Here is a 20,775-nt window from a genome sequence, read left to right as displayed (position 1 = left end):
GCTGCCGGTTCAAGGTGAAAAACATAAAAAATAACAAGTGACTTGCCTGCAGGCTCGCGGCTGGTTACGCAGACCCTAAGCACCAAACCAGGGCTCACAGGGCCCCGACTTCTGACTATTCCGTTACGGCTTCCAGGGCACCGGCACACAGGCCAGGTGAAGCATAATCCGACCCGGAAGGCTGCTTTTGCATCAGACAATACCGATAAACACTTTACACCTACAAATGGTCCCCAACTTACAGGTTCAATTTATTTTTTTTTTAAGATTTTATTTACTTATTCATGAGAGACCCACAGAGAGAGAGAGAGAGGCAGAGACACAGGCAGAGGGAGAAGCAGGCTCCATGACTGGATCCCAGGATCCCTGGGCCACGCCCTAGGCCGAAGGCAGGTGCTAAACGGCTGAGCCCGACGGGCTGCCCTATTTTTCGACTTTATGATGGTGCGAGAGCCACAGGAGCCACAGGATTCCGTTTTGAATGGGGATCCTTTCCTGGGCGAGCGCGGCTCTCTCGTCAGGCCGGGCAGCAGCAGTGACCACGGCTTCCAGTCAGCCCCACAAGGAGGCCAGGCGGCTAACCACCGATGCGGTTACAACCACCCTGCCCTGTACCAACCATTGTTTTTCACTTTCAGAACAGTATTCCATAAATTACATAGGATACTCAACAACGTTATTATAAAATAGGCCTTGTGTTAGTGATTTGGCCCACACGTAAACTAACTAAGCGTTCTGAGCGCACTGAAGACCGGCTAGGCTAAGCTATGAAGTTAGGTGCATTAACAGCAACTCCTGACATTTTTTTTTTAACGTATGACAGGTTTATTGGAATGTAACCCCAATTGTAAGTCAAGGAAGATTGGTCGTTCTTGCGGCAGCTCTGCAAGACTGGTATAGTACTTGCCATTTTAGAAAAAGAAAAATATCAAGATTAGTTTGGCAGGCAGGGGAAAATGGATTTCAGCATGAACTGGAGGTAAGAGGTGGTCTATTTAAGAACGGAAGAAAAAAGAAGGAAAAATTCAACAAATAAAAGACAAGATTTGGTGATCACTAGGTGTAAGGGATGAAGTTAAGAAAATGGCTACGGGCTTTGGGGATACGGAAAAATCAGGATGGGATTCTTTTTCAAATATATGGCACCTGGAAATGGCGTAAGATAGAGTGCTTCAATAGATCTGCCCTGGGTGTAAAGTAACAGACGTGAATCTAGGTGAATCTTGGTGTGTGTAAGGGTCAGAGATACAGCATGCGACAGAGGAGGGTTTAAGAGCCCAAGACAGAGTCAAAGAAGAAACATACTTTTAGGGCCCAATCAAGACCAAGGAGCCTGCTTTTAAAAGACACAACAGGCAAAGCACTTCTTGACCTCTTAGCAGCCTTTAAAAGTTATTCACAGTTGCCTGGAGACCTCCCACATACAAAGAGGAGTTGGCCAAGTACTTCCATTTTAGAGAAACAAACATGTTGTAATCAACTTGTACCTTCAGCATTAAAAAGGACCCTGTAGCCCTCTATGGAGAAAAGGACAGAAGGGTAAAAGAATATGCACACTGGAGGAATATGGGAGCTCCACTCTCAATTCAAAATAGTACAGAGCAACACTTAACTGGGAGATAAGGCAAACAGAGCAATATTAGGAATATCTTTAAAGGCCAGGAGGTCCCCAAATCTGGGACTTGTGCTTTATGCCATCAACCAGAATGCTATCAAAATTCTAGTCTCAGTCCTCCCATTCAAGGAGAATGCATCTCCCTACTACCCTAAGGACTGACTTCTGGGAAGCCCCATCTTCAGGAATCTCTGTGTCACCCACAATCTGCTTTGATCAACTAGTGACCTCAAATTTTATGTTTTATTTTATATTATATATATTTTTTTATATTTATATTTTTATATTTCTATGTTTATATTTTTTATTTTATTTTATATTTTATTACAAACATATTGCCTAGTGACTTGATGACTTTCCAAAAGATACAAAAAAAGACTGAACCGGGGAGCAGCAGCTTTCTGCTAACATCCAGGACCATCACTTGGAGTGCTAATAAAAATACAACTTCCCAGGTCACTGAGTTGTATCTTAGGAGGCTCCCATGATTTGGCAAGTTTGGCAAACTCCACTAGAAGATTCCTATTTAGTATACCTTCTGGGCACCACAAACTCCTACATGTTTTGTAATCATTCAGATTCCTTAAGTCTACCTTCAGGTTCATGCCACTTTACCCCTCTGGATAAAAACATTCTTGCATCTTCTAAATCACCCGCAAGAGGATCCACTTGTCCTCCCACTCCAGGGAGACTCTCCAGGGAGGGTGTGAATCATCCAGCTGGACATTAAGCCACAAAAACACAGCTCTTGGGAATTACAGACACAACTTAAAAGTCTGTATTGAACTGCATTATACCAAGTAAAAGTACTTCTAGAACTTAAAGTACTAGCTAGTACTTCTAGCTATTAAAACTCTCTACATTTATAACTTAGATAAAAGTACACACAATTTCAAAAAGAAAAATGACGATATAGTCATATTATTTTTGAGATATGGAGGCAACCATCCTAAAAGCTAAGGAAAAGTTTGAAAGTGGTTTCCTTGGGATCCCTGGGTGGCGCAGCGGTTTGGCGCCTGCCTTTGGCCCAGGGCGCGATCCTGGAGTCCCGGGATCGAATCCCACGTCGGGCTCCCGGTGCATGGAGCCTGCTTCTCCCTCTGCCTGTGTCTCTGCCTCTCTCTCTCTCTCTCTCTCTGTGACTATCATAAATAAATAAAAAAAAAAGTTAAATGAACTGCATTATACCAAGTAAAAGTACTTCTAGAAAGTGTCTGAGGGAGAAGAAAGGAAACTTTCTTTCCCATCACACACCTAATACAACAGCTTCAAACACTTTCAACTCAAGAATTAAAAATATATATATATATACACACACACACACACACAAAACCACACATTGCACACACAATCGTTTTAAGAGGGCTATAAACCTGCAGATATCAGATATCTGTGCTCCCCAAAATTATGGAATAGAAGACTACGTGAGAAAGTGACTGTAGGAATAGCTTTTGAAGCTTTTTGATTAGCAATTAGAAAAAAATCTGTTAGACAAACATAAAAGGAAACTTAAGGAGAACTGAAGACCCAAACTTAAGTTTACTCTTCTAACACAGTCAATAGTTTTAGAAAATATTCATTTCATATTTTTATCCTTTCTCATCTTTACCCAGAAAGGAAAGTTGCCTAGTTCCTAAGTGGGTAAGAAAGCAGTACCAGTAAGAAAGTAGTAATTATTACACTATCTCCGTAATGACTGATAGGACCAAGTGTGCATTTCCAAAGTCAAGATACCAGATGAAAGAAATATGTGAGCTAGCTGGAGTCCCAGGAGGCTTCTAAAGGGCCCACACTTACTGCTGGGAAAGGAGTTTTCTCCTTAAGCTTTTGCTTTAGAAGAATGTTTCAGTTTCCTACAAAAGCCTGTTGTGATCATTTAAACACCCACCACTTCATACATTAACTTGATTTGATTTAAAAGAAAATTCTTATGAGATTTTCTGTTTTTACAAACGCTGTATCTATTCATGCTTCAACATGAAGGTCAAACAAATTAGGAGCAAGCTTCTAGCTGTAGCTCTCCAATGTGAAGTAAATAGAGAGATCCTAACAACACTATAAACGGGTAGCTAACAGTATAGTAAATCTACTCAGCTGAAAACTACTGCTACCTGGCCTTTCCAGGATGCTGGGACAACCACGCCGAGTCTGACGTTTCCGTGAATTTCACAGTTAAGAGAAACTAGTTACTAATTTTTACTGCCTTCAAAATCCAATCAAAGGCCTGCTGCCTATACACAGCAATCTCCACTCGCACTAGCTTAAACCTTGCTCAGCCCGGTCAGTTCCAGAGGATGGGGAATTAAACAACAATGGATTCGTTTAAGGCCATTTGTTGTCATTTGTTATTCATTAATCTATTTTAAATGGTAATGATTGTTCCAGAACCTTAAAAATAAAGCAAAACAAAACTTGCTTTGCCTCCTCACAAGGGAGGATCAATCATCTGCCAGATTCAAACCACGCTAAATGAAATAAGGGGTTAGCTTGGACCAGAAAACTTGACTAATCAACTCTTATTTTGTCCTTGAACCACAATGAAACACTCAGTGTGGCTATGAAAAGCAAAACTTTGACATTCTTCAAGTTGGTAATGTGGGGATTCAGTGCGGGACAGAAGGCCTTTACTAGTCACTAGGGGAAAGCAGCAGCATCCCTTAACCCTGCCTCAATCCATTCCAAGAAGCTTCTTTCTTAGAGCCCATGACTCTATCAAAACTCTCGAGTACCTACTGAGTTATCGCTGACCTCTCCCTCTAATGTCTCTGCAGCTTGCCCTAACTCCCTGAAGTGCTCACTACTGGACTTGGATAATGGCATATTATGCTCTCTTCCCTGACTTCCCTAAGCTTTCTAAACTTTCATATTAAATCTCTTTTCTGTTGTCTTTCCATTTTCTCCTTTGATGATCTCAACCACTCCCAGGTTTCCATACCACTCCCAACGATCACATATAGCAGCAGACTGACCTCCAAACTGCTGTCTGTAGCTTGGACTGGAGGCCACAGTGACTGGCAGATGCACAGCACGCACTGGCTGGTAAGTAAGAAACATGCCTCTCACACAGGTCTACTTTGCAAATGAACGTAAATAAACACCTAGTGATTTAATAAAATATAAACTCTTTAAAAGGGCATCCCAATTCATAGTAGCTGTTGTCATTACAGTATACTATTCTCGATCAACACTAAAGTAAAATTATCAATGAACATTTGTAATTTTTTAATTTAAAAAAATGATCTTCAAAACTGACCAGTTTGAGAACCATCAGCACAAATCATTTTTCTGTTAATTTTTCATTTCAACTACCACCTGGAGATTGTCAAAAATCTCGAATTTTCTAGGTCCAAAATCAAGCATCCATTTTCCTCCCTTCTTCCAGATTCCCAAATCCACTCTTCCCAACTCTCTTACTTCTGTAGTTGCGCCACTACTCTTTCATCTTTGTGCTTTCCTCTTCATTCCTCAAATCTTCATCTCCTTAAGCCACACCACCCTTTTTCTTTCTCTGCCTCAAAAGCACCTAATTCTACATTTCCCTACTTCGACTCTGAAAACAGCTGCCTTGCCTTTGATACATCATCCCACACTACCGTATCAACTTTATCTTCCTAAAGTACAGGTGTGGCTCTTTACCCACCTCTACAAATTTCCCCATTGCAAAGAAAAAGAAATTCAAACTACTCATATAGGCATCCCAGTCCCAAACCCAGCCTTCTCTCTGGTCCCTAGTATGTCCCTGTTCTCAGGCCAAACAGATACACCGGGCATTCCTTGAATGTGCCTCCCACTCCCCTGCCCCTGTGCCAGCCATACCCCCTCCGGCCCACCTCCACGGGCCTTCTCCACAAAGCCTTGCCCACACTCCCTGGGCGAGGTGTCCTCTTCCTTCTCTGAACCCTACACTACTTGATCTCTCATTCTTCCCCCACTTGTTCAAATATGCCAGTTACTAACCCAGTCCTGGGGATCTGGAGGAAAGAGGACCCTTCATGCAGAATGAGTTGTGAGGGTGAAAGAAGACAAATAGGCAGACAAACACTGTGATAAACGCTATGCTAAGTGTCATACGTGAGGAGCCATGGAATAAAGAAGCAACTTCACCGGGCTCTGCACAACATGTCATAAGCTCCCTGAGGGGAGGAACTGGGTCTCATTTCAGCTTTTACCCCTTACTTCTAGCCAAGTGTTGAATGTACAGTGACATCTCTATAAAGGCTCCTGTTGAATGAAACCCAACATTTGAGAAAGAATCTGATTAGCAGCCTCTTCACATTCCACATTATGCTCTCTGCGTACACTGGTGCCCAATGACCTATCACGTAGGTTAAGTATTACTGCTTTCCCTATAATTTTTTACCTTCTCTCACCCTCAATATTCTTCTTTCTTATAAGGCTGTCTTTGGATTCCCATAACATAGCTATTTTTCCAAGAGATCTAAGGATGTGTTCCCAACACCGGAATTAATAAGTACTTCCTGTGTTAGTCCAGTCCCAACACCATCATTTCAAAAGGTCATGAAAGATTCTAGGTCTTTTCCCTCTTTGACTCTGTAAATTAAAATGCAACGTAAGTTATCCTCAAATAACAAATATCAAGTGGACTCGTAATCACTACTCTTGAATCTTCCTATTCTGGGGTAGGAAACACACTCCCAGCACGTGCACACTTGTATGAGGTCTGTGGCAACGCAAGGAGTGGAGACTCCTCAGAGTGAGGAGAAACAAGGGCAGGACCCCAGTAAGATGGGACTTCTTTTGTATGCAAAGGACTATAAATTCCTTCCTCCCAACACAGCCTGAAATTTTTACTTTAGAACTGTCTAAATTAACAGCAGCGTCTTACAGACTTACACAAAATGTGAAAGAACTGGGGAAGAGTCAGCTCATGAGTCATTTACAGATTAAGGTGAATTAGTTCCACCAGACTGTTTTCCTCTTAACATCTAGCTGCAGATCCAGTGCCGGCTACAGGAATGAAAGACGGGGACTGGAAATGGTAAGGAAGGAAGAGGAGACCTGGGGGCAGAGACTGCATTTAAGGTCCCTGAAGCACCATCAAGTTTGGAAGACTGTGGCCTGAAGTTTAAGGGCCTGGTGAGGAGGGTGCACTGGGTACACTACGGGCTGAAACGGAAAAGGTGTATGCCAGGCCAGAGGGTGGCTTAGGGAAAGACGAGCCTTGAAGTCTAGGAAGTGAATTCCTCTAACTTTGGTCCTAGTGCTGGAACTCGAGCTAAAATAATTAACTGTGGCTTCAATCGCAGAGTTGGCCTAGGCACTAAATAACTCTGTGTATGTTCCAAGCACCAAGTGATCCACCTCGGCACGTTTCTTAGTAAGCATTCAGCGATCTTAAAATATTTGGGATCTTATTATTTTCATAGCTATGAACTAAACATGTAGTCCTAATGTGTTAATGGTAACCTGGGGAACTTAAACGTTCCCTCCTATTGATTTTTTTTTTTAAATTCTGAATAAAGCCCGGAGAAAAAATGTCCTACAGACCCCTTCATAAAAAAAAAATTAAAAAAAATAGGGCAGCCCCGGTGGCGCAGCGGTTTGGCACCGCCTGCAGCCCGCGGTGTGATCCTGGAGACCCGGGATCGAGTCCCACATCGGGCTTCCTGCATGGAGCCTGTTTCTCCCTCTGCTTGTGTCTCTGCCTCTCTCTCGCTCTGAGTGGATAAATAAATAAATCTTAAATAAATAAATAAATAAATAAATAAATGAATCTTAAATAAATAAATAAATAAATAAATAAATAAATAAATAAATAATCTTCATAGGCTATGGCTGGGAAGTTTTCAGTCAACTAACAGTCAAGCCATTCAATAAGCATTCATATTATCTGAGCATGTAGAATGCATGCTTTTTCCAGAAATTTCTTTAAAATTAAATTAACATACTGTGCAAACTAACTGTGCAGCCCCCTAAATACAAGGTATTGAGAAACGACAAACTATTTGAAAGCTTAATGCCACGTTTTAGCTGAAAATTGACAAGATGAGGATCACTATTTTTTTCCAGCACCAACTTCTGATTTCTCACTCGTTCCATTATTAAGTATAAGAGAGTATATTCTGCATTATTGTAATAGTTTTGAACATGTCAGATCAAAAAGGAAATCTGTATTTAATATCGTAACTGTAGTATTCTTCATTCCACTAAGAAGAACGAAAGAAGCAGAAAAGACAGAACTAAATCCGAAACAAAAGGGCTAAGAATCTTCTACTATGCTTGAAAGGGTATTATTTATTACTTAATATATTTCATAAACTCCACAATGAAATAACGCATATGAAAGACAATTAAACAGCGAGATCTTAAACTGTTCAAAACAGATTATAAAATGCTCAATTCCACGAAAATAACATAAAACATTATATACATAATGCACATGAATTGCACCAACAAAAACAGACTTCTAACCGAACAGATGAGGTCCAAGTCTTAGAGTTTAGGTCAAGAGACACAAAAACCTGACATAGTTGTTTCCATCCAACTACCCTTTTACTTCAAATATTTAGTTTAAACAATAGATTCTTCAAAGGTCTCTCCCACTTTGTAATACATTTCTTCTTCCAAAGCATCCAAAGTGCAAACCCCCCAAATCTTTAATAAACCATTATGTCCTTAAAGTGTGATTAAAATACCAAATGCTTTAACAGATTTTCTAACAACCAGGGGGATGAAAATACATGAACTTCACTGTAGACAATGGGTGTTATTTAGTAGTCACAAAAAGGGAAAATTTTCAATCAATTTGAAATTAAGTTGTATTCATAATTGTGAAAAAGAACAAGATGTACATTATTAAATACATCAAATTATTTATTAGACATATAAACTCATTAAATTTCCTTTTTATCAGGTATGGCATTCCTAAGAATTTGTCATTTTAATTACATCCACAGTTAGCAGGCAAAGTGAGATAAAATTTAAAAATCTACAACGCCTCAGTGTTTTTATTACCATTGGTTCATCCACATATTAACCGGGAATCACCAGAGCCAAAGAATATGAAATGTTTCCAATACCAGGATGGCATATTAACTTTCCTGCAAGATGCCAAACTAGTAAAATCAAAACAAGAAAGTTTCCAATGATTCCTTGAAATTTTCTTTCAAGACCTCTGGCATCCAACACCCAAACAAGAATAATGAAGGCTGACCTTGCCAGACAGCCATACATTCTTAAGAGAATCTTTATATGTGTATCAATACCTGTAAGGACAACATAACTTTGAAGTTTAAAAAACAATACTAAAATGTCTCAGTACTGGAAAACGGAGGAAAATGGATACCCTTGAATCTAAGAGCCACTTGTACTGGCACTGAGACTGAGAGCAGCTCTTTGAAGTCTTCAGGAAAATATCAGCCTCCACCCAAAATAAAGTAAGTAAATCCTAAGCATCCTTTTCCAGTATTTCTTCTTGAAACCCACATATAAATCACGATGTGTCATAATTTGTTATGTTTTACAAGAGAAAATTCTCAAAAAAAAGTGAAAAACCTAAAAACGTAATTCCCCGTGTGCACACTTTTCCGACAAAACAGCCTAGCATTTCCTACGTGACTAATCTATTTTAAATTCCGTTCCTGTTCCTATGCAATCTAATATCATCTATTAAAAGTGCCAAAATATTTTTAAACAAGATCTGAGAATTTCCCTCGCAGCTCCTGATCTTTGCACTCCTGGAGTTTGCAGACGAGCCGACTGGTGGTGACAGGTTACCCTGAGTCAACTCTTTCGGAGGAGAGTTTAAACTGACAGCTACCCCCCCCACCCAATTTTCCACGCCCGCCGGATCTCCAGGGGCGGGAGGGGGGGCACGTGAGAGTCGAGGGGTCCTATCACCTGCTGCAAACTTGGTCTGCGGGCCCGTCCGCGCACCTTCCGGCCCAAGCTCCGTGTCCCGGGGCCTTCGAGCCGGACCCAGGCCGCCGGGAGCGTCGTTTCAGGGCTCGGCCTTGCGACCCTGAGGCCCCCGGCCCGAGCCGGCGCACCTGAGACGCGACCCCGGCGAGCGAGCATCCCCGCGCGCCCGGCAGGTGTCCGCGAGCTCCTGCAGCGGGACGCGGCTTCCGCCCTCGGCGGCCTCGGGGCGGGGGGGAGGGGCGGAGGGGGGCTCCGGCCGCGGGCGCCCCGGGAGTCCGCCTGCCCAGGGCCAGCGGCGCGCGCCGCCCGCCGCCAACCCCGTGCGCCCTGGCCCCGTGCGCCCCGTGCACCCCGGCCTCCCGGCCCGTGCACCCCGCGCGCCCTCCCCGCGCTCCGGCCCCCCCCCCGGGGTCGCCCACGCGCGCCGGGGCCGCCCCCTCCGGCCTGGACGCCGCCCCGCGCCCCGACCCCTGGGCCCGCGAGCAGGTACGTACCCGGCCCGCGGCGCGGCTGCGGCGGCCTCGGCGGCCTCGGCCCGTCTCCCGCCGGCGCCGCTCAGCGCCAACTCCGGAGTGGCGGCCGCCCGCTCTCCCCGCTCCGGCGGCTGCGGCGGCCCCGACGCCCCCGCGCCATCGGGGGGAAGGGACGCTGGTGGGCGCGCTCTCCCGGCTCCCCGCCCCCGCCGCCGGCCCCGACGGCGCTCCGCTCGCCGCCAACGCCGCGCCGGCCCGGCTCCCCAGCGCGGGCGGAGGCCGCAGCCCCGCCCCCGCCCTCCTCCCCCTCCCCGCCCGCCCCCGCTCCCCTCCCCCTCCCCGCCCCCGCCGCGCCGCACCCCGCCCCCGCCCGCTCCCCCCGCTCCTCCCGCCGCGCCGCTCCCCTCCCCCCGCTGCTCCGGGCGCGCTACACCCCGCCCCCGCCCCGCTCCCCCCGCCGCCCCCGTCCTCCCTGCGCGCGGCACCCCTCCCCGCCTCCGCTCCGCCCCCCCGCTCCTCCCGCCGCACCCCGCACCCCGCGCCCCCGCCCCGCTCCTCCCGCCGCGCCGCTCCCCTCCCCATCCCCCCGCCCCCGCCCCCGCCCCCCCGCGCGCTGTCACATCGGGAGATTCCGCTCTTGCTACATTCGCCGCTGCGGCTCCCGCCCACGCGCGGCCGAGTGACGCAGATCCCGGCGTGGGCCGCGGGGCGGGGGCGGGGGCGGCGCGGCCCGGGCTCGGCCCCTCGCCGCCGCCCCCGCCGCGGAATCCGGAGGGCGGCCCGTCCCGCTGGCAGCTGGGAGGACCCGGGCGGGGGCGGGAAGGAGGGGAGGGGAGGAGGGGGAGGAGGGGAGGGTGGAGGGATGGGGAGGGGAGGAGGGGAGGAGGGGAGGCAGGAAAGGAGAGGGAGGGGCAGAGGGGGAGGGAGGGATGGGAAGGAGGAGGAGGGAGGAGGGGGAGGGGAGGGGGCCGCCGCCTCGGGCCTGCTCTCCAGCCGCCTGCCGCCCCGGGAAGATTTGCAATTAAAAAAAATGTCTCCCATCCAACTTGCGAGGTCCCCGAGGTCCCCGAGGTCCCCGAGCTGGTATTTCAGGAGCGGAGCCCGCCCGGCTCTGCCCTGCCCTGCCCCCAGGCCGCCGCGGAAGCCGGCGGGGGCGGGGGCGCCAGGTGCGGCCCTCGCGTGGGTCCCGGGCGCGCGGCGCGGGGGCGGCAGGTGCGGGCCGGCCCACCCGCGGCCCCGGGGACCCCCGCGCAGCCGTTCGCGGGGACCCCCGGCGGGGGGCGCCCCTTCGCACCCTCCCGCACCGCCTCCGCTCTCCAGAACAGGCCCGGGACCCGAACGCCCAGCTCCCGGGGCGCCGGGGCACCTCGGAGTTCCGTGTGCATAAACTTTTCTACCCAAAGGAAGTCTTGAAACCTCCATAAATGCACTTCAACTATTGCAAAAAGAAAAAAAAAAAGAAAAAAATCGGAAATTTGTTTTAGGATCTATTCTCTTTACAAAAATGGGAAAATGAAAGCATTCCCCCAATTTGAGCAACGTGCTCTGCAGGGACAGAACGCATTTACTAAACCTGCAACTACCGCCAGTGCAGGTAGGATCCGGTCTTCACGTACATCTAAAGATCCAGTTGTAGGGGAAGCCGGACGCGTCCTGGCCGGGCTCCCAGAGGGGCCTCCTCTGCTGCTGGCACACAAGGCCGCCTTTGAGATGGGAAAATTCTTCCCTACCACGTCTTTATGTTGTAGCACTGGATGGGATGATAACATCGAAAGAAAAAGACCTTTTGAAAGTACTGGACTTTTTTTTTCCCTTTTTTTTCAAAAACATGTTGAAAGAATGAGTAATACCACGACAGGGTATATATAATTAATCCTTTTTCCAGGGTGAGGGAAAGGTTCTGTATGAAGTCGTCGTGTTGATGTTATCAAATGAATAAGCAATGCTTGCTTCCTCAAATCCTTCAACTGAAGAAATCACTACTGGAAGTTCGTCTTAGCCTAAGTGTCATGGTTTTTGCTGCTGTGGACCTTGTTCTGCTAAAGAGACCATCAACAAAGTATCATAACTTACAGACCATTTCTTGGAAAGGTACAGGTTAACAGAGTTTCGAGCAATTGAAATCTGCAAAGTTCCGATTTCTCTCTGGAATCTTGATGTTTTGCAAATGTGTTGGTTCTGAACCACTAGAAAAAAAAGAACTTTCGTCCATAAATTTGTACAATTAGTGTTTCACAAGTCGTGAAATGAGCAGTCTTAACCTGGACTATTGAGTCTCCCAGTAGAATTGTTGTCAGAATTGGCCTGAAGGCCATTAAATCCTCTTCCTGAACCTGTTTTTGTTTGGCCAGTATTGAACGTAATGCTGAAAAGGAAATAAGTTAGGGCAGATATATTTTTTTTCTGCCTTGTAACTAGATAGAGTAGTTCCATGGGGGGCACATTTAACACCTCCAGTGAATGTCTTGAACCACAAATAGTACCAAATCCTATATATACTATGTTTTTCCTGTATGTATCTAGGATAAATTTATAAATTAGCCATAGTAAGAGAGTAACAATAGCTCATAATAAAGTAGAACAATTATAATAATATACTATAATGAAAGATATGTGACTCTTTTTCTCAGAATATCTTACTGTGCTGTACTAACCCTTCTGGTGGTGATGAGATGAAGTGAGGTGAATGTCTCGGCATTGCCACGGTGTTAGCCCACTGTCGGCCTAATGATGCTATGTCAGAAGGAGGATCATCTACTCCAGGACCCTGGGCTGCTCAAACCACGGAAAGTGAAATCTGGGACTACTGATTTTCTACAGTAAAACACTAAAGTCCCTTGTTTGTTTTCTGAGGAACGTTTAGATAGTATATTCTTCCCACATTAAGAATGGTATTTTTGGCCCACTTTGCATTGCCTTAAACACACTGTGGTGCTGGGGGAAGTAGTGGGAGGAAGGAAAATGAAGAAAAGATAAATTTTTAAGCTTTTAGGCATCCAGTTTTCTCTGCAGTGTCTATACGACAGCACTACAGTCAGTATGGCTGCTCACGAGGAGAATTGAGGTATTTGTCTGTATCTGAGACAATTCAGATAAAGAAGCATGATTCTTATTTACCTCCTCACCACTTTTGTCCCCCATCCCGCTCCAAAACCAGCTGCTACCCCCCACCCCCATTCCACACCCTGGGCACACACAATTATTTCCCATTGTCAGGCCCTGGTGGTTTGTGAAGGAAAGACACTCCATCCCATAAAGTGACAATCACAGGTTCTGATTGTTCCATATTCCATTCCATCCTGTAAGTGTCCCTTATACATCTCTTGAATGTGGTACATACATGTGTGTCTAAGAGGACTTTAAAAATATTATTATTAGTTTAGGGGCACCCGGGTGGCTCAGTTGGCTGAATGTCTGTGTGCCTTCGGCTCCAGTCATGATCTCAGGGTCCTGAGATTGAGCCCCACATTGGCTTCCCTGCTCAGTGGGAAGTCGGCTTCTCCCTCTGCTTCTGCACTCCCCCCCCCTCCTCCCCTGGTGCTCTCTGTTGTGCTCTATCTCAAGTAAATAAAATCTTAAAAAAAAAAAAAAAACTTCAGTGATTAGTACATTTGCAGAAATAAGGAGTTCTTTGGACAAAACCTTTTTCACACTGAAACTAAAAAGGGTTTTAGAAAAAAAAGAAAAAGGAAGAAGAGAGAAAGAAAGAAAAGTAGAAATTTGATAGTGGTTCAGACATCTGAGTGAAAATTTCAGAGTAAGAGCATTATTTATTACTTTTAAAAAGATTTCTTAGATAATAGTGAAGGGGAATATAAGGGAAGGGAGAAGAAATGTGTGGGAGATATCAGAGGGGGACACAGAACATAAAGACTCCTAACTCTGGGAAACGAACTAGGGGTGGTGGAAGGGGAGGAGGGCGGGGGGTGGGGGTGAATGGGTGACGGGCACGGAGGGGGACACTTGACGGGATGAGCACTGGGTGTTATTCTGTATGTTGGTAAATTGAACACCAATAAAAATTAATTTATAAAAAAAAAAGATTTCTTAGTTTAAAAAGCCTCAGTGATTCAAAACAAAAGAATTCATAATAGATTTAAAATATTCTTAGAGGAAAGAATAACATTATGGTTTATGACCTACAAGATTTAAGATACAATGTAGTGCTGTCCTCCAGTTCTCCTATTATTGCCTCAGAACAACTCTATACTTAACGAATTTTCCACTCAATGTGGTGGTGGCCTTACAATTAACCGAGGCATGTGTAATATTTGTATTACCAGAAATGTAATTAAAATTACCCTTATTTTGCAATATGAAATTTAAAGCTTTGGATGTGTGTTGCAGACTAGATTTTTAAGTGTATAGAGATTTGAATATTTTCAAATACTGAAATTATAAATAAGCTTCTTAAAGGTAAGCTAAGAAGAATATATTTAATAACTGATCATTTCAAGACTCATGACTAAAGCTACTTGCTCTTCTAAAAGAAAAATAGGCATATCTTCATACATTGCATTTTAAGACACTAGAATTTTAAGTTGTAAAGGCTCATGATAAAAAAAAAGTCTCATGATGTTCACCTAACTCAACCTCTTGTGTATATTCAAAATAGTTCAAATACTTTGCAAAAATTCGACATACAACTAGTTTAGTTCTAATAGCTTATTTATAAGTTAATTATTTTAACTTGTACTGCCATGCCTAGTGGGGTAAAAAAAGGGGGAGGATGAAATAGATTCCTGGCACAAAACTACAAATGCTTATAAAATGCAAGTGAAGATACAGAATTACAGACTTTGGTGGGGTGCTTAGGATCTTGGAATTCATCTGACACAATTGACTTCTACAGGGGTGCCTGGGTGGCTCAGTTGGTTAGTCTGCCTTCCTCTGCCTTAGGCTCAGGTCATGGGATCATGGTCAGGTTCCTGGGATCTAGGGAGTCCTCGGAGCCCTGCTCAGAAGGGAGTCCGCTTCTTCCTTTCTTGTTAACCCCTCTCCTTGCTCATGTGCACTTTCTTACAAGTAAATAAAATCTTAAAAACAATTGATTTCTACAGATAAAGACATTTACATTCTACGTTGCTAATATGAACAGCAGAAAAATACTAATATAATATTAAACAGTAAATATAACCATTTAATTGAATGAAGAGTAATTTTGGTTGTACTTTAAAATTTTGTGTTTATTTTTTTATTTTTTAAAGATCTTATTTATTATTCATGGGAGACACACACACAGAGAGAGAGAGAGGCAGAGACACAGGCAGAGGGAGAAGCAGGCTCCCTGCAGGGAGCCCTATTTGGGACTTGATTCCTGGTCTCCAGGATCACACCCTGGGCCGAAGGTGGCGCTAAACTGCCCAAAAAATTCTGTTTAAAACAGAAGAGATTGTAAAGAAAATTTTGAGAAGCCTTTCCAAAGATAATTTCTGGATACTTTTGAAGGAACTGGGTCTGGTTTTGCTTCCTCCTTTGTCCTCTCTGGCGGCAGGGGTCACAACTCAGCTACTCTTTCTCTTCCCTTCCCGCCTCTCTCCTTCTCTGGCATCCAGCGAGCAGGACTTGTGTAGTTAGCTGTTCCGTAACACTGTTTGAGGCCTCACCAATGCTGACTACCGCCCGCCTAGGCCCGGCTCTGATGAACTGAATGTTTGTGTCCCCCGCCCTCTGGATCATTGGTGGAAATGCTAATCCCCACTGTCAGGAAGTGGGTCTTGAGGGTAGTCCTCATCAGTGGGAATGTCCTTATTCAAGAGACCCCAGAGAGTTCTCTTGCCCCTTCTAACACGCGAGGACATAGCGAGAAGATAGTATCTGTGAACCAGGAAGTGGTTCCTTACAAGACCCCAAATCATCTGTCAGGGCCCCTAGTTTGATCTTGGACTTCTGGATTGTGAAGAAATAAATGTCTGTTGTTCAAGCCACTCCGTGTGTGGCATTTCTGTTACGGCAGCCTGAATGAACCAAGACCCTGGCCACTGATGATTCTCAGCCACTACACAAAGCAGAGGGTGGAGAGTAGGTGAAAAATACTCTGCTCGCTCTATCTGGAATTTATCCAGATCGTCTTCCATTTGCACACCTTCCTCTGGGCTTTCTTGCTCCTCACAGTCCCATGTTTGGCTTTTGTTCTCTATGCAGTTGGCTAAAATTGACAGCAAGTCTATGCTCACTCTCCCTCTTTTAGATTTTATTTATCTCTTTGACAAAGAGAGTGTGTGTGAGACAGAGAGGGCATGAGCAGGGGGTAGGAATAGAGGGAGAAGCAACAACCCCCCCACCCCCACCCTCACCCTCACCCCCGGCTAAGCAAGGAGCTTGATCCAGGACTCGATCCCAGAACCCTGGGATCATAATCTGAGCCGAAGGCCGACGCTCTGCCAACTGAGCCACCAACGCGCCCCATGCTCCCACCTTTCTCTGAGCTTCTCTCCTCCTGCAGGCCCAGGGCCCACCAGCTAGAGCACTACTGTGAAGCCTGACACGGGAAGGTGGATGAAAGATTCTGTTTTTCTCCTTTCCTAAAGTGTGTGACTTGTCAGCCAAGGTGCGTGACTTTTTCTAGCACATAAAAGGAGAAAGAGAATAGAAATAGCGTGTCGAGGTAGAGAGCCCTTCTTGAATAAATGAGTTGGAAAAAAATAGAGGGAGAGGAAGAGACAAAAAGAGAGTAAATGTGCCCTTAGGAGAAGCTGACTACAGCGGACATAACTATTCTGAAAGAAGTAGAGACAACGGACAAAGAAAAACTCCCCAAGCACGCGGCTCTCCCGAAGAGGCAAAATGAAGAGACAGAGAAGAGATCATCGTAACATAAATTCCACCGAAGTGTGCTCTTGGCCTGGGACAAATGGCAGTAATGGGATGGAGAGTTTGGGATAGACCTCGGGAAGAAGGGACAGGGAAACAGTGGCTCTCCTGCTCTCTTCGCTTAAAGAGGGCCTCGTGTCCCCTTTCAGTTGGATTGGGAGAGGGGGAGGGCATTATCAGGTATGTATCTGAAGAAGGAAAGAAAAGCAGAACAGGTTAAAAAAATATCCACCATGCGCTATTCAAACGTCAATAAATTGAATGTGTGAACGAGTGGGGCTACTTGTCACAACAGATTTCTCAACACTAACTGCCTTGTAGGAGCAGACACTTTGAAAGGGCAATGCGGGTATTGAACACCGAGAGATTTAAAGCTATTGATATAAAAGTAAGTCACACGTGGTTCTGTACACATGTAATTTTCACAGCTTTATAGCGTGAATTATATTGTTGTGCACACCCAAATTCCTACGTTGTGACCATCAGCTTGCCCGGAATTGGCGATAATTCAGGGTCGTCAAAAAATAAGGAATTCCTCATTTTCTATCTATTGCTGTATTTTTTTTTTCATTTCCTACTGAAACAACATCTCTAATAGTGACAACGTGACAGTTGTTCCCAGCTATAAAATAATATTCTTTAAATAGAGTTTTCCATATCATCCTGCTCTTGGTAAGGTTAACAGTTCTTACGCAGATTTCTGGTAAAAAGGTAAACAACTTTTTAGAAGGGTGATTTAGCAAAATTGAACCAATAGTTTCAAAGTGTTCTTTTTATTTGATCAAACAGATTCACTTCTAGGATATTATCCTAAGTTTATAAACACTTAAGAAGGGATGCCTGGGTGGCTCTGTGGTTGAGCATCTGCCTTTGGCTCAGGGTGTGACCCCAGGGTCATGGGATCAAGTCCCGCATCAGGCTCCCCACAGGGAGCCTGCCTCCCCTCTGCCTGTATCTATGCCTCTCTCTGTGTCTGTCATGAAGGAATAAATAAAATCTTAAAAAACAAAACACTTGAGAGGATATTTATCACAACATTATTTGTAGATTTGAAAAGCAAAATAATGGATCAGTTAAGTGGTATCACATCAATATGGTGGGAAATATTCAATTAATATTTAAGAATATTGGGAAATACTCATGATGTAATGTTACCAGTCAAAATAGAGCAGAACAATCCATTATCTCTCTACCTAAATAAAGAGGGGACAAAGTTTACCAAGTGTTAGCATAGTTATCTCTGGGTGTTGGTATTGTAGATGATTTTTATTTTTTATGCTTTTTTAATTTTCAAAAATTTCAGCAACAAACATGCATTACTTTGAAAATCAGGGGGGAAATTTAAATGTAATTTTTAACAAAGATTCTGCTTCAGAAGCAGGGTACAATGAAATAAAAATTAAAATTAAATTGAAGAGGGGGCGACAAAAATCAGGAACTTATTTAGCAAATATGTATTGAGCTCTTTGTATGTAATCCATCCTGTATAATTATGTCTGGAGAGTCTAGCCTGTGTCCGATGGATACAGAGGTCTGGTTTAGCTTGCTTGAACTGCTGTAGTCTCATATTACAAATACAGTCATATCTCTTCGGTTTTTTCTCATCCGAGCATGCGTCTACTTGTGGCTGCCCCTACTACCGAGACTTACACGGTCCCAGGGCTCTCGTACAGTAAGTCAAAGAGTGGTATTCATTTCTTTCATTTGGGCTTCCGCAGAATGGCAGACTTGCTGTCTGAGCGGCCTCTGATGTCACTATCTCTCATTACCCGTTTTGCTGCAGAAAACTTGGCCGGTGCTGCTGGGGACTCTGCTGGAGGCCACTGGGGGTCTTTAGGGGAGGACAGTGGAGCCCACTGTCTCCAAGAGTACAGTTTGCAGGGCTCCATCTTCCTTCATTTCACAGACACAGCCATCTGCCAAGAGTGCTAGCTCTGTGGTCTTGATCACCTCCAAGCTTAAAGCCACCCCTACCCTTAACCCATGGCATTGACTCTTTGTCAGACTTTTGGATAGATTTTAAATGTCTGCCTTCGGCTCAGGTCATGACCCTGGGGTCCCAGGATCGAGTCCCACATGGGGATCCATGCAGGGAGCCTGCTTCCCCCTCTGCCTGTGTCTCTGCCTCTCTGTCTCTCTCTGTGTCTCTCATGAGTAAATAAAAATAATTTTAAAAAAAGATTTTAATTTTATTTTACAGTATCTTTTCTGAATTATATAAATTTGGAGTCCTTCTTCTCATTCCTGCTCTTCTGACCGCTCAGTGTGCCTAGCAGCTGAGGTTCGTTAGTGTAAGGACTATTTACATTGCTGCGAAGGTTCCCGGGGCAGGCTGCCCAGATGCTTATGATCCAGATCCTCTGGACACCAGGGCAGTTACACAAGGCCCCTCTGTGTGTCCCGTTTCCCCCCACACTCCTACTCACACATACTGCGGATGGGTAGGAGTTTTGAAGAGCTGAATGCTCTACCTTCCTCGTATGCCAAGGTCAGGAAAAGGCAGGTTACTCGTGAGGTGGCATTTCTCAAGCAAGGATGGACACCCAGAAGCAGGTGGACAGTCTGGGCCAGTTAGAGGCAGGAAGGGGCCTTGTGAAGAAGCCTGACAGCCCAGGCTTCCCCCTCCCCGCCCCCGCAGCACAACAGTCTAACAACCAGAAGTCCTGAGAAGAAAGGGGGGACTCAGGTAGGGCGGGAGCGTCCCCCTGCCCCCCCCCATGGCGCCCTCAGCCGCCTGCAGGGCTCCGACTGCCCCTTACTCGCAGGCTCTGCAGGCAGCGCCCCTCTAGCTCCCGCTCCCCCTTTGCATTTCATCCCACTGCTTTCACTTGCTCCCGCCTCCCTGTGGCACCCGGGATTCTCCTGACGTCTGTTTCCCGACAAGGAAGAAGGGGTTCTGATCCGGATCTCCCTGGAGGAGTTAGACTGTGGTGTGCTCCTTTTCCACAAACGTTCACACCTGGAGGTCACTTATTTGCTCAACAGTTAAGCACCTACTGAGGCACGCACACCAAGCCTACAAGCTCGAGGGGATTAAAAAATGTCTGTGCTCTAACTCCTGGTGTAGGAAGGGGACTAGGCCTGTGAAAGAGTAGCTGCTCCACATACAAGAGGCCCTGGTCACACAGTGCAGAGAAGCATTGGTTCTGCCTTGGGTGGGCAGGGCCCACCAGCATGAGGCTTACTAGAAGGTGACAGGTGCACAGGTCTTGAAGGATGAGTTTACTGGAAAGACCCAGGAAGTACAGGAGTCCCCAGAGGTCATGGGGGCAGCGAAACAGTGTGAAGCATGAGTGGTGAATTAGGGCAGTAAATGTAAAATGAAACTGGTTCCAACTGACTTGAGAACGACATGTGAAGAGGGCGGATGCAGAGGACGACACTGTGTGACCAAACCCTGTGCACGGAGCAGCGTGGATCTATCCGTCACTGTAGTTCTTGCTCCACTGACCGTAGGAGTCAAGCTGGCAGTGCTGGACATCAGGGTAGTAGTTACAGAAGGAGGTCCCCGGTAGGGGAGCAAGAGGGGCTTCTTTATTTTAAAAGATGTATTTATTAGAGAGAGAGAGAGAGAACAAGAACACGTGTGAGTGGGGGGAGGCCCAGAGGGAGAGGGGACGAGAGAATCCCAAGCAGGCTTCCCGCTGCGCACGGAGGCCAATGCAGGACTCGATCCCAAGACCTTGAGATCATGACCTGAGCTGTAACCAAGCGTCAGATGCTTAACGGACTGAGCCACCCAGGCACCCCAAGGGGGTCTTCTGAGGTGCCGGCAAGGCACTTACGTGAATATTCACTTTGTAATAATGTATGGAACTGCATATTTCTGTTTTTAGTACTTAATGTATGTTATTTCTCAATTGCAAAAAAAGAAAAAAAAATCAAGCTAGATAATTTATAGAAAACGCGATTCCAGGGCTGAGGTATTCTGACTGAGTAGGCCTGGGCTGGGACTGATGAATCTGCAGTTTTTAAACAGTTATGTTAGAGGAT

General features: G+C 45.7%; 1 protein-coding gene across 3 annotated transcripts in view; it reads right to left on the bottom strand.

Annotated features, from left to right (window-relative positions):
• The window catches only part of NAB1 (NGFI-A binding protein 1), a 46,090-nt gene extending 35,861 nt beyond the window's left edge, over nt 1-10,229 (bottom strand). The window contains exon 1 of one of the 3 annotated variants that reach the window (XM_055345573.1): nt 9,991-10,229. The gene's annotated coding sequence lies outside the window, so the exon portion shown is untranslated. Of the gene's footprint in view, nt 1-46; nt 7,341-9,990 lie in introns of those variants that run through there. The other 2 variants (XM_055345571.1, XM_055345572.1) reach the window with 2 other exon arrangements.
• Nucleotides 10,230-20,775: the final 10,546 nt, after the last annotated feature.

The sequence above is a fragment of the Nyctereutes procyonoides genome, unplaced genomic scaffold, assembly GCF_905146905.1.
Source record: "Nyctereutes procyonoides isolate TBG_1078 unplaced genomic scaffold, NYPRO_anot_genome, whole genome shotgun sequence".
Lineage (NCBI taxonomy): Eukaryota > Metazoa > Chordata > Mammalia > Carnivora > Canidae > Nyctereutes > Nyctereutes procyonoides.
The sequence above is the reverse complement of the archived record's forward strand: the minus strand, read 5'-3'. Positions and strand labels throughout refer to the sequence as shown.